The sequence below is a fragment of the Micropterus salmoides genome, unplaced genomic scaffold (genome assembly GCF_014851395.1).
Source record: "Micropterus salmoides isolate LMB-PRFRI ecotype aquatic unplaced genomic scaffold, ASM1485139v1 Ms_hic_scaffold_17, whole genome shotgun sequence".
Classification (NCBI taxonomy): domain Eukaryota; kingdom Metazoa; phylum Chordata; class Actinopteri; order Centrarchiformes; family Centrarchidae; genus Micropterus; species Micropterus salmoides.
This window is the reverse complement of record NW_024040817.1, coordinates 25,167,206-25,182,032: the sequence shown is the minus strand read 5'-3', so window position 1 is coordinate 25,182,032 and position 14,827 is coordinate 25,167,206.

Genomic DNA, 14,827 nt, shown 5'->3' with positions numbered 1-14,827 from the left:
TGTCCAGAAAGAGTCCTTTCATGCGTGTGTGTGACAAAGAGAGAAATAACCACAGAGGAAATGAGGGTGAGCGAATATAAATATCAACAGTGAATTTTTATAAAAGACGGCAAAGCGAGGACGTGAGTTTTTTGCTGCTCTGATATGTCCTCTCTAGGAACTTTTATTTTGAACTGAATCAACATTTCTTTTGGGTGCACATTGAGGAAGAAGCAACTTTTTTTTTCATATATATTACATTACAGTCATTATAATGTACATCCATGGTTTACAGACACAATGCCTCTATCTATAACATTATTTATTCATAATCAGTTACGAGTAGTTTGTCTTCATCAAGGACAACAATGACAATAAGTCTTGGACTTTCTTTGTACATGTGTGTGATTTAATATTAAACAAATGAAAAAATCTTTAATTAGCATTAGCTAGCTAACCATGTCAATATTAGCCTGCCTGCTAAGATGCTTGAGCTATTGCTACAGGAATTTGTACTGCGATGCTACAGCAGTATGCACCAGTGTACAGATGATTAACATTTCCTGCACTGGCAGCTGCAGTTTTATGAAGATAACTAGCTACTACATTTTGTCAGCCATACATTTGTTGCAACAAGATATGAGAAATAAAAAAGATGGAAAAAAGACACTTTGCCCCATTTAATTACTGCAACAGCTTGTCCTTTAAAATACCTATGTCCTTTCCTTTAAGTATTTACCAAGTGATTTATTGCTTTTTTGCCATTTGTTGCTTCAAGAAAAGCTCTCAGTCTCCTGAGAGTAGTTAAATTTCAACGTGTGTGTTTTTGTTATAGTTTAACCTGCCAATTTGTCATTGCCTTTACTCCTCTTGTTTCTTAAATGAACCTCCTAGAAGTCAGTCAAGCATAAATAAGTGTGCTGCAGTCACTTTGGTAATATTATTTATTAATTCAGCATTTCTGTTTGTCTCTCTTGCTCTAGTTTTTTTCAAGTGTGTCATGTATGGAGACAGCCAGGGGGAGCTGAACTTCTCTTAACATCACATTTCCCGTGTTGCCACAGTGTGAGAAGGTCAGAACAAACACCACAAACACACACACACACACACACACACATACATACACATCATCACATCAACAGAGATCAAATGCTTGCAACATACTGTAGCCTGCATCACCCTCAATCTTCTCTTTGTGCAACATCCCAATTTTTTTCCTGCTTGTATTCTTTTCTGTTTCACTTTATCTCCCACTCATTCATAGAGTTTTCTGTTTGAACAGGATTTCTCCCCCTCTGACGACAGCAGAAGACCCAGCGGTGAAGTGCATCAAAGTTTGTTTCATGTTGGGGTGCAAACGTCTGACTTTCTATTCCAAAGCTCTGATTGGCTTTAGAGGAAGACACTGGGTATTTGGAAGACTGACCCATTTTAGTCAACTTACTTCTTAGTAATGATGCAAGTCATCAGATCCATTCATTTAAGCTAGTGCTTTAGCAACATACAGTCCCCTCCAAAAGTATTAGAACAGTGAGGAAAATTCCTTTGTTTTTGTTGTTCACTGAAGAGTATGAGACAAGAGTTCAGAATTTCAGCTTTTATTTCCTGGTATTCACATCAAGATGTGTTCAACTCAGGACATATCACCGTTTGTATTAGACCACAGAATTCTTAGGTGAGCAAAAGTATTGGAGCAAATAATCTTAAAGTAAATTACATTTAATATTTGGTGGCATAACCCTTGCTTGCAATAACTGCCTCAAGCCTGCGACCCATGAACATCACCAAACTGCTGCATTCTTCATTTGTGACGCTATTCCAGGCTTTTACCGCAGCTTCTTTCAGTTCTTGTTTGTTTCGGGGTGTTTCTCCCTTCAGTCTCCTCTTAAGAAGGTGAAATGCATGCTCTACTGGGTTAAGTTCAGCTGATTGACTTGGCCAGTCTAAAACCTTCCACTTTTTCCCCTGATGAAGTCCTTTGTTTTGTTGGCAGTGTGCTTTGGGTCATTGTCCTGCTGCATGATAAACTTCCTCCCGATTAGTTTCCGATTCTTCCTGCTGATGAGTGGTTTGCATCTTGTGGTGTGGCCTCTGTATTTCTGCTCTCTGAGTCTTCTTCCAACAGTGGATTGTGATACCTTCACCCCTGCACTGTGGAGGTCGTTACTGATGTCACTTCCTGATGTTTTGGGGGGTTTCTTCACAGCTCTCACGATAGTTCTGTCATCAACTACTGTTGTTTTCCTTGGCCGAACTTTTTTTACAGTCTTGACCTCTAGGTCAGATTGGATGGTTGTAATAATAATAATTTATTCATCTCTTATTAACATCTCAAACTGCAGATATAATTGTTTATTAGAAAGTGAGAACCCAACAATAATCCACTTATCTGCAGTTATAGTCCTAAATGTTAATAACTTGTTAATAAAGAAATTTTGGCTTTCCACAAGGCAACAGCTCAGTGGAGCAAAAAGAAAGAAAAGCTCATACTAAAGGGAAGATATTTTTCACAACCTGGCAAACCAAAGTTTGATGCTCATATAGCATTTTTTAACCACTGATACAGCCATTAGTTACAAATACAAAGCCTTTATAAAGGGTGTGATATAGAATGAGAATGCGGTGCCATTAAAGCTACTTTCCTTTTCTTCCGTCAGGTATCCTGACGTGTTGGTATGGAGCAGCGGTGTTAATGATCTATAAGGAACACGTGGGTAAGTTTCATTGACAGCGCAGACAAACAGCACATGGAGCTGAATGATGTGTGCACAACAATTAAAAGTCATCTGATAGCGAGATAAGAGGAACGGCACCGTGGCTCCTGCTGGGATAATGATTTAGTCAATATTAGTTGAGTACAGCAAACAAAGTGCTATTGGCATAACAGATCACTGATCGATTAAGTGGCCCAACACCAGTTACTTATTTAAAATCAAATGGGGGTAGGGTTTTTAGGTATTGGATACTGTATATCCTGTTATAGATGCATGTGTTTGATCTATTTAATTGGATAAAACTGAATAAAAATCTGTTTAGAACAATTCTAGAACAAGGTAAGGAAAAAGAGTTAAGTAAGTTAGTAAGTTCAGTAGATATTTAAATCTGCTATCTGCTTTGTATTCCAAAGTGGTTGTTCATAGTGATGAAACCAGAGAGAATTAAAACCCAACTTTCAGTAAAAGAAACGACTGTACGCTACCAGCCCGAGCACAAAACAGCAGATAAAGTTAGTAACCAGCTGGTGAACATGGTGGAGCATTTAGCTGCTAAAGAGCCAGATTTTGGTGGAGACCAAAACAAAGCTGAGAGGAGAGCGAATATTAGACTTTGTCAGATGGACACAAACACTGAATTTTAAATAAATGCTAAAGTTGTTAACTTTATATGGTGGTAATATGTCAATGTTTGCAACGTGATGCGTTTCCCTCAGGTGGCCAAAGAAATCCACCAACAACAACTATTTATCCTGGTTTAAAGAAACCCATCCCTCTCCTGGTTAGAAAATAACCACTTCTTTTTTAACTTTCCTTCAGTCTCTATCCTCTCCACTTGAAGAAACCAGCCCAGCGCACTAAATGCACAGACGCTTTTCTAAAATTGAAACGTAAACTTTTAAGCTATGAGATTTTCCCCCAGACTTGTAAAGCCAACATCTGTCAGCTGACGCCACAATTTCTGTGAAGCCTCTGAGCCCATCAAATATTGAAGCGATGCACATTAAAAATGCATGCGGTTAACAATTCTGTGTTGTTTCTCTGATCCGCCTCCTACTCATCATCTTTAAAGGACCCAGACAAGCAGCACCTCACAGACAGACATCCATCTACATCCAAATGGTTCACAGTACAGGAAAACTCTGTGTTACTGATGCAGAGTAAATAGGAAACGAGGAGCTACATTTCCACAGTTCTTTACAAGTTTGAAACTTCTTTCACTTTCCTTTACATATTTCACACGGCTGACACTGTGGCCATCTCTCTCTGATTATCAGTACAAGCTACAGCTATAATTATACACCACTGGTTTTATGCATATTTAGACATTACACTTCATTACATGTACCCTTAGTAAGCTCCGTTTTTTCTGTCTGTTCAATACAGTTGAACACGATCAGTTCTACTAGTTTAATCTCAGGCTTTATGTAATAGGTGAGGAGAATAAGATACGTACATTTCAAGTGCAAATCTACTCTCATTTCTAATGTCTCTATTATCTCACCCATCTTTCCATGTCCCCTTCTTTGTCTTTTTCTCTCCATATTCCATTTCCTTTTCCTTTATTCCACTTTAATAATAATAATAATAATAAATTTTATTTATAATGCACTTTACATTTCAGGGAAATCTCAAAGTGCTACAACAACAAGGGGTTAAAAACAGTTCCAGAAAATAACAATCGCAATAAAACACCGTAACAAAAAATTTAAAACCATGACTGTTAAAAGGCCTTTTGAAATAAAAAAGTCTTTAGGCCCTTCTTAAAAACCTCCAGAGTTTGTGGGGCCCTTAGGGGCTCTGGGAGGGCATTCCAGAGCCGTGGGGCGACTGCCTGGAAGGCCCTGTCTCCCATGGTGGAGAGTTTAGTCCTTGGTTGGTGCAGGCAGTGGGTAGAGGTGGAGGAGCGGAGGTTTCTTAAGGTGGTGAGTGGGGTGAGGAGTTCACTGAGGTAGGCAGGGGCAGTTCCATGTATGCACTGGTGGGTAAGGAGACAGATTTTATATTGAATTCTGTATTGAATGGGCAGCCAGTGGAGGGATTTCAGGACTGGAGTGATATGGTCATATTTGCGCCTCCTCGTCAGGACCCGGGCAGCGCAGTTCTGAATATGCTGGAGCTTTTGCAGTCTCCTGCCAGGGATCCCGACGAGGAGGGCATTACAGTAGTCCAGCCTGGAGGAGATAAAGGCATGGATCAACTTCTCAGCATCTAGTTGTGAGAGGGAGGGGCGGAGTTTGGCGATGTTTTTGAGGTGGAGGAAGGAGACCTTACAGAGGTGACGGATGTGAGTGTCGAATGTGAGATTTGAGTCAAGTCTGACTCCAAGGTTTGTAACAGAAGTAGACAGGGGAATGTGATGACCAAAAATGGATATACTGCTGAGGGAGGAGGACTGGGTTTGATGTGGAGTACCGATCAGGATGGCTTCGGTTTTGCTGCTATTTAGTTGAAGAAAGTTGTCAGCCATCCATGCCCTTATCTCCTCCAGGCAAACCTGAAGTGCAGATGGCAGAGCTGAGGGGAGTGTAGAGTCCATTTTTATGTATAGTTGTGTATCATCTGCGTAACAATGGAATGAAACTTTGTGTTTATGGATGATGTGACCGAGGGGTAGTAAGTAGATGGTAAAAAGGGTTGGACCAAGGACGGACCCTTGTGGCACTCCACAGCTGACTGTGTGGGGTGATGATTGGGACTGTCCTAGAGCCACATACTCCGTCCTGGCTGTGAGATAAGACTGGAACCAGCCTAGTGTAGTCCCAGAAAGTCCTACCATAAACTGGAGACGGTGAAGCAGGATGTTGTGATCCACAGTGTCAAAGGCGGCCGACAGGTCCAGTAGGAGGAGGAGAGATGGTAAGCCCTGGTCTGCAGTCATAAGTAGGTCATTTGTGACGCGGACCAGGGCTGTCTCCGTGCTGTGTGCTGCTCGAAAACCGGACTGAAATTTTTCATATATGTTATGGATGTGAAGGTGATTGTGGAGTTGGGCTGCAACAACTTTTTCCAGGACTTTGGACAAAAACGGCAGGTTTGAAATGGGTCTGTAATGAGCCAGGATGTCGGGGTCAAGTGACGGCTTTTTCAGATGGGGGCGGATAACTGCAGTTTTGAGAACTGGAGGGACCTGACCGGATTTGAGTGACTGGTTGAGGATTGCTGTGATCAATGGACTGATGGCTGTAATATTGGATTTTAATAATGATGTGGGGAGAGGGTCCAGTGAGCATGTGGAGGATTTCATGCACCTTATGATCCTCTCCACCTCTGTCTGAGAAATGCCTGAGAAGAGAGAAAATGTCTTTAATGGGTTTGTGGGACTAATTTTGGAGGAGGGTGAAACTGTGGCAGAAAGGTTGGATCGGATTGAAGCTACCTTGTTGGTGAAAAAGTCCATGAACCTATTGCACTGGTCTGTACTGGTGTCAAAATGTGCATATGTGGGAGGTTTGAGAAGAGAGTTTATTGACGCAAACAGCTTTTTTGAATTTCCAGAGCACTCTGAGACTTTCTCTTTCCCTCTCCCTCTGTGACAAAAGAAATGTGAATAAAAACTCTAATGAAGACCAGAGAGACTTTACAATTGCACGTCACCGTAAAGGCATTCATACATAAACACCGGAGAGACAAGAGTGGGAGGGAAAGAAGAAACTTCATTATCATGGTGATTATCAGACTTTAGAAGCATTCTTCAGAGCTGGACATACTTTTTATGTTGGAAAATAACCGGGGAAAGGATCTACATTTCATCAGCAAGATCCCAGTATACAACTGTAGCAAAGCAACAATCTTCCTCTACACATACACCCCTCTATCATACCAATCCTCCTGCAGCAGCAACACTACCATATGCTACTGTGATTTGTCTCAAGGCGTCTATATCTTGACATGTGGTGATGGCGGATGCAACCATCAAGCTGAACAGGACAGGGATTGAGAGATTAGAAGCTTTACTGCTGTCCTCGCTGTCAGCAACTGACGACAACCAATGTGACGCTGTCGGGCGAACTGTAGTACATTTTTAAAGATCCTGTTATGGGTGTGGATGCGTGGATTCATATACACACATTCACACCGTGTTGAATCTTTCTGTAGCTGTCTCTGAGGGTGCTCACTTCAGTAGTAAAAACACTAATGATCAGGGGCACTATGATAAGTCACCAGCAGCATGTAAAATGCTCCAGGGTAAAAGTTAAAATTTAAAATGTTGATGCTGAAGTTATTCTTAATGAAAAGCGTAGATCTGGCTTATATTTACCCGTGGCTAAAACAAACTAGAACTCGTTTGTTAGCTAAGTGAAGTACCTAAAAACAAAATCATTAGTGAAGTCCAGTTTGAACCTGTTAGCACGAAATAAATCTTGTATGTTTGACATTCACCAAAATATCCTTAAAGGCCACATGAATAAATTTTTTGTCCACTTGGGAACAGTGGAACAATCTAACACATAATATATTATCACCTTAAAAAGTGAACTTTATAGCAAACAACTGCGCATTTACACATCCAACAGTCACAACCCAACATTAGCATGCATTAAAAATTGAATGAAAAGGCGACATTTTATTACGCTGCTTTGGTAGCCTACCTGTTGGCTGCCCCTTTGGATTCACTGGAAGCTGCCAGTCCCGCTCTCTCTGCTTCGTTCTGCCAAAACACATCCAGCTGCTCGATTTTCTCCTGAATTAGAAGATAATGCTTATCAAACACATGCATAATTATTTGTGGTGTTTGCTATGTTGCAAGAGTACCTGGAACTTGAATTCAGGAACAGGACTACATGAATATGTGGCAATGGCTTCATTGTAAGTTATAGGTAACAAGCCCGTGATACAGCTAATAACCGCATGATTGGCCTACCTGCTTACCTCTGCCTGTGTTTTCTCCAGTTTCTAACATAACTGAAGTCATTTTCGTGGACATCTTTTCCCAGCAGATATAATAATTTGTAACAGGCAGAGGGGGCACTGTGTTGTGGATCCTCTTGACAAATTTTGGGAAAAGTCACCAATGGAACAAACGTGCACAGCAGTTCTTTGACCATGTGTGTGTTGTAGTGGCAGTTCCCCCTGACAAACAGTAAAGGTGAAAAAAAAAAGAACCAAGCAACAGGGCGGGGTGGAGGGAGATGTTATCATCCCCTCTTTCTAATTAACAGTCTCAGATTGAGCTTGGACTTAAGTGCTCCAGCGTCAATTTCCTCCACCTTGTCCTACATGGACTGATAATCAGTACTGTTGAGCATTACAGAACAAAGGCATCCACTCAAATAATAATCTGTCTAGAGTGGCATTTTTCCCCAAATAACACAAAACATTTGAGACATTTTCTCATTATCAAAGGTATTTTAGAAGCCCCCCAACGGTGCTCCATGCTTGAACCGAGTTTATTACGGTTTTGAGAATGTCTGAATTATACAGACATCTGCCCACTATATTAGATAAGTGATCCGTCTTTTAGTCACACAGTTGCTTCCATGCTTCAATCAAAGAGGACATGATTGTGAATTTAGGGCAATTACTGGATGTCCTCTATATGAATCCAGCAACTTAGGTTAACATAAAATGGGCAGTCAGGGTCAATGTTGATACATTTTTTAATTAGGACAGCTATTGTATAATGCAGTTTCAGTTTGGTGTGTTTTTAAATACCTTGGAAAGAAGCAGTGCCCATTCCCAAAAACAGAAAAATAAACGATTCAATATATTCTGAAATAACTTTGATCACTGAAGCATCCAGCTATTCACTGAAACCATTAGGATCTGTACAACATTAATTTAATAAATTATTGAGGACAAAATGGTATCTAATAACTGTGTAGTTGAGTGTATGATATCACTGTCTCTGCGAGTCATTTCACCCATGCTGTTGGTGGTCAATTACTGTAATATGAGTCAACTGAATGGGTTAAAGTATTGAATATGCTGTGAAAACCGTTGCTTTATTTTTGCTGCTCTGTGATTCCTTCACACTTAGCAGAGCCTTTTACACCAATAAGTTAAACAAGGAATATAATGTAATTTTAATGAATTTGATTAGGATGATACGAAATAAATCATTTGTTTAAAATTATAAAGGGTAAAATGTCTCAACAGCAGATGATTCTTTTGATACTAGTTACAAAGCACTTCACAAGGCCTGCAACAAACATTTGTGAGAAGTAAATATTTTAGATTGTAGATTTTTAGATTATTAGGACTGGATTGTATTTTACTCTGGAAATAAGTATCTATCAAAGTGAGATCAGCGTGTCATTCTTAAAGGAGGCAGTGACGACAGCTTTTTTTTTGTGCATTAACATGATTGTTAGCTCAGGATGTGCTTGGGGCATTATATTCAAATTCCAGGCGAAAACGCCACTTTGTAACATGACTGTGATCTGAGGACGTGTCTAAGACAGTATGCTAAATGCCAGAATTGAATTAACATTTGCGTTTGGTCACATGTGTTTGGTTTGTGGTTTGTCACTTGAGAGCATTACAGGGAGAGAGATGCTGAATGTCTAGAGAGAACACCACTCTGGGCCTCCTCCTGCGTACTGTACGTTTAAAAGAATGATTCATCGCACAATTGACTCTGTTATTGTTATTAAAATTTTCTATTATACATTGTACTAATTTTTGTCAGTATTGATTAATCTTCGATTATTTTTAGCCATGGTAACGCCGTGGCTTTAAGGACGGCAATGTGAGTCTAGTGGCTGATCGGTCCACCACGTTCTAAAGACATTCATGCTCCTAATGACTTTGGTAATGACATTTAATCAAGTCAAAAGTTTGTCATAAATATGTCCATTAATTTGGTACAAGGCACACAGCGTTCTCATCAGCCTCAGCTGTACTATTTCATTAGGGCTAAATAGCTAAATTTTAGTATGCTAACATGCTATACCCAGATGGTTAAGGTGGAAAACATTCTACCTGCTAAACGTCACCATGTTAGCATGATAATTGTCAGTTTGTTAGCCTCACAGTCTGATCAAATACAGCCCCATTGAGCTGTTAGCTCAGTCCGTGAGGACTTGTCTGTGGAGCCGGAGGGTCGCTTGTACATGTCTAGCATGGACCACTGCTGAAGGTTCCCCTGAGTAAGCCCCCTGCTCCCCTGGCACTTCACAGTAGCTGCCAACTACTCCTTATTAGGATTGGTGAACCACAGAGAACAAATTCTGCATGCATTGTACTGTGTATGAACTATCTGTGGCCAATAAAGTTGACTATCATTCTTTGATGTTTAGTCCAGAAACATCAGAAAATAGAGGAAAAATCACGATTACAAGTTGGAAGAGCCCAAGGTGACATCTTCAAACTGCTAGTTTCGTCTGACCAACAATCAGAAAAACCAAAGACATGAAATTTGCAGGGATATAAAACAGGGGAAACCAGCAAATTCTCGTTCAACTGTTGACTGTTAACCTTCTGTTGATCTATAAATTGACTAATTGTTTCAGCTGTACACTGTAAACAAATATTTACTGCACAAGTCATAAAAGCAAGTATAGTCACACAGTATTACATAAGATCAAAATAAGACCAAAAAGGGAGGTCGAAGACAGTATTTTCATTTTCAATTTAACATCATTTAACCAACGTCATCTGTTTTACACTCTTCCACAGACCAAAAAATCATCTCTTTTAAATGTTTTTTCTTGCAGCAATAGAAGCTTTATTCGTTCTTCAAGGAGTTTTGTAGCGTACACCCCCCCTAACTGTTGTAGATGGAGCCATCTGGGAGATGGGCGGTTTGGCTCCTCTGAGATCGTCTGTCAAGCTTTAGCGCAGCCTCTCGCATTTGGCTTCATCTCTGTGGGATTCTCTGTAGATTCAGGTTGCTTTTCTTCTTCTTTTTTTAATTTTGGCATCCTGTGGCTGACTAACGGGATGCCCGTGGAATGAATAACGGTGACTCTGCACATGAATATACAATCGCCGGAAAAAGTATGTGAGCCCTTTGGAATAACCTGGGTTTCTGCATAAATTTGTCATAAAATGCGATTTTCATCACTTTCATCAAAGTCACAACAATAGACAAAGACAGTCTGTTTAAACTAATACCACACAAACAAATATATGTTTTCATGTTTTTATTGAACACACTGAGTAAACAGTTCAGGGTTTAAAAAGTATGTGAACCCCTAGGCTACTGACTTCTCCAAAAGCTAATTGGAGTAAGAAGTCAGCCAAACTGAAATCCAGCGGAGATGAGATTGGAGTTGTTGGTTAGAGCTGCCCTGCCCTATAAAAAATAATGGTGGCCACACAAAATATTGACACTTTGGACATTTCACTTTGGGGAATACTCACTTTTGTTGCCAGCGGTTTAGACATTAATGGCTGTGTGATGGGTTATTTTGAGGGGACAGCAAATTTACACTGTACAAGCTGTACACTCACTACTTTACATTGTAGCAAAGTGTCATTTATTCAGTGTTGTCACATGAAAAGATATAATATTTACAAAAATGTGAGGGGTGTACTCACTTTTGTGAAATACTGTACTTTTTCCTGCGACTGTACATACATTAACAGCCACGCTGCATCCACTGTGCATGAAAACACAAATGAAGTTAGTTCACAATGACTTTCTTACTTAAACAACCTTGGTTAGAGGTTAAAGGTAAATTCTACAAGCTCACAATGAAGTCGTCCTTTATTTTTAGAGCCTCAGCCACAGTTTAATCAGGGTGGTTTTGTTAGTCAGCCTTCTAATGTGATAAGATGAAAGATCTTTGTCTGCCTTGCTTCATAGCCAGAATAATACAATATATTTTGTAGTGAAAAACAGCCCTATCCACTCCTAGCATATTGATAACATTTTTCTAATGCTTTGCCACTTTTTTTGCAAATTGTCCAACAAATGTGATCCCGTATTTTGAATTATAAAACCACAAACAAGCTGATCCACAAAAAACAGAATCCAAGTGCAAAAAATAATAATAATAATTTGTTGCTGGCTGGGTAAAATAATGGCTGGTATAATATAATGTAATATATTATATAGTAACTGGTATTTACAATTATACCAAGGCCATTTCAGATTGACAATAAACAAAATGCGGTGGAAATCGGGAAGCAATTGAGCAGCTGATCTCATGTTGTCAAACTGAACTAATCAGATGTTTTCTGGAGAGTGAGTACATACCATGATTTAGACAGAGAAGAGACAGAAAAGATAAAGAGAGAGAGAGAGAGGGAGAGAGACATAGAGACAGAGATAAGATAAGAGAGAGAGGGAGCGAGACATAGAGACAGAGAAAAGTGAGAGGGGCACTAGACATTCTTAAATGCTAATACGTGAAGATGGTCCAGGTGCAGTAGAGGTACCATCTGTTTATCCAAACACGGCATGTCAAATATGAAATATTCATTATGATTCATTGGAACACACAAGCATACCATGCATGCTGTATTTCAATAGGGCCTGAGGCTGTATCCATATGCAATAAGCTGAGAGCTGAATGTACCTGTCAGCGTGTGTGTGTTTGTTTGTGTGTGTGTGTGTGTGTGTGAGAATGGTAGCATGTGTGCCCACATAAATGACTATCTGGATTTCAGTGTGGCTGTTATTAAGGCTGAGTGACTAATTCCTTCATGTCAGCTCTGATTACAATCGTTTAGTGTCTCATTGCCAGACCTACGCTATCTCAACAATATGACAGTGTTGTTTCAGCAAAGGAGAAATGTCCCTGTCATTCTGTCATAACTGTAAAACAAGTATTATTGCTTGTTTGAATCTCTTAAGCCAATCAGAATCGTCCATTTTGGGTGAGACCTTTGTCATGAGGTCTTAATAAGTTTCCTGGAAAGAAATATGTAATTTTCTAGTAATAATAGATAAAATAATGTAGACACATGATGTCTATGAAGATTCTCAGTCATCCAGGTCATAGTTATCCAACGAAGGTTAAAATCAAGGGCAACTAGACTTGGTTGAAGATACAGGAAGACGTTTCGTCCCTCATCCAAAGGACTTCTTCAGTTCTGACTGTTAGTGTTCCTTGTTGCTGTGACGACAGTCGTTACAGTCGTTAAGACTACCTGTGGCCAAGACTGAACGACCATCGTTGGTATCTTCACCTGAGGCCAATATGTTACGTTTGTTGAGTTTCCTGGCTGTTTTCACAAAGGTCCATTTAGGGTATCCACAGGCTGTAAGTGCCCCCTTCAGGTGGTTCTGTTCCTTCTCTCTGGCTTGGGCGCTTGTTGGTATGTTTTCCGCTCTGTGGTGCAGTGTTCTCATGACCCCTAGCTTGTGCTCCAGTGGGTGGTGTGAATCGAAGAGTAGGTATTGGTCTGTGTGTGTGGGTTTTCTGTAAACACCAATCTGCAGGCTCCTGTCCTCTTCAATGTGTACAGCGCAGTCCAGGAAGGCCAAACTGTTGTTGTGAACATCTTCTCGTGTGAACCTGATGTTACTGTCCACAGAGTTGATGTGTTCTGTGAAGGCTTGCACTCCCTGGCTTTTAATTTTGACCCAGGTGTCGTCCACATATCTGTACCAGTGGCTCGGTGCAGTTCCTCTGAAGGAGTTGAGGGCTTTACTCCCCACTTCTTCCATGTAGATGTTTGCCACAATCGGGGATACCGGTGACCCCATGGCACAGCCATGCTTCTGTCTGTAGAATCCACCGTTGTACTGGAAGTAGGTGGTGTTTAGACAGAGGTCGAGTAATTTGCAGATTTTGTCAGGGCTGAGTCTAGTTCTGTTGTCCAGGGTGTTGTCTTGTGTTGGCCGTTTCCTAACGGTTTCTACTGTCTCTATGGTGGGGATGCAGGTGAACAAAGAAGTCACGTCATAGGATACCATGGTTTCATCTGGATCCAGTTTTAGTCCTCCAACTTTGTTTACAAAGTCAATAGAGTTTTGGACGTGGTGAGGCGTGTTTCCCACCAATGGAGCTAAGATGGTAGGAATGTGTTTGGCAATGTTGTAGGTGACCGAGTTAATGCTGCTGATAATCGGCCTGAGTGGGGCTCCTTCTTTGTGTATCTTGGGTAGTCCATAAATGCAAGGAATGGCTTCTCCAGGATACAAACGGTATTATTGTTCACGGGTGATGGTGTTGTCCTTCTGTAACTGTTGTAGACATTCTATGGCCTTTTTCTTACTTACAGCCTGTGGATACCCTAAATGGAACTTTGTGAAAACAGCCACAAGATCCAAGAAGAACAAAACTACAGGGGAGGAGGAAAAGAAGGTCAAACGCAACAACATTGTGATTCCATACGTGTCTGGAGTATCAGAGAAACTCAGGAGGATTTTCAACAAACATAACATCCCTGTGTTTTTTAAACCCAAGAACACACTAAGACAGATGCTGGTCCACCCCAAAGACCGCACACCCAAACACAAGAAAAGCAATTTAGTGTATGCGGTCCAATGCAGTGAGGAATGCACAGACCTGTATATTGGGGAGACTAAACAACCACTACACAAACGCATGGCTCAACACAGAAGGGCCAACTCCTCAGGTCAAGACTCTGCAGTCTACTTACATCTGAAGGACAGAGGACACTCGTTTGAGGACCACCAGGTGCACATTTTAGACAGAGAAGATGGATGGTTTGAAAGAGGTGTCAAGGAAGCCATCTACACCAGGGTTGAGAAGCCGTCATTGAACAGAGGAGGGGGTCTACGCCACCACTTATCCCCCACTTACAATGCTGTCCTTTCATCACTTCCCAGGAAACTCAACAAACGTAACCTATTGGCCTCAGGTGAAGATACCAACGATGGTCGTTCAGTCTTGGCCACAGGTAGTCTTAACGACTGTAACGACTGTCGTCACAGCAACAAGGAACACTAACGAACCAGCGGTATCGATGACCCGGGCCGACGACCCCACTGAGGTTAAATAGCTGAGTTTCCCTGCCAGTCAGTCAGAACTGAAGAAGTCCTTTGGATGAGGGACGAAACGTCTTCCAGTATCTTCAACCAAGTCCAGTTGCCCTTGATTTTAACCTTCGTTGGATAATGTAGACACAGTTTCACTTAGTAAATTTCCAATAATTTAATTCCAAGTAATTACTAGAAAGTATTTCACTCTGAGCACTGTCTGTCAGTTTGACACAAAACGAAGCCTTTGCCTACAGTTTAATACACAGTATTTGGAGAGCAGAGTTTACAGTAA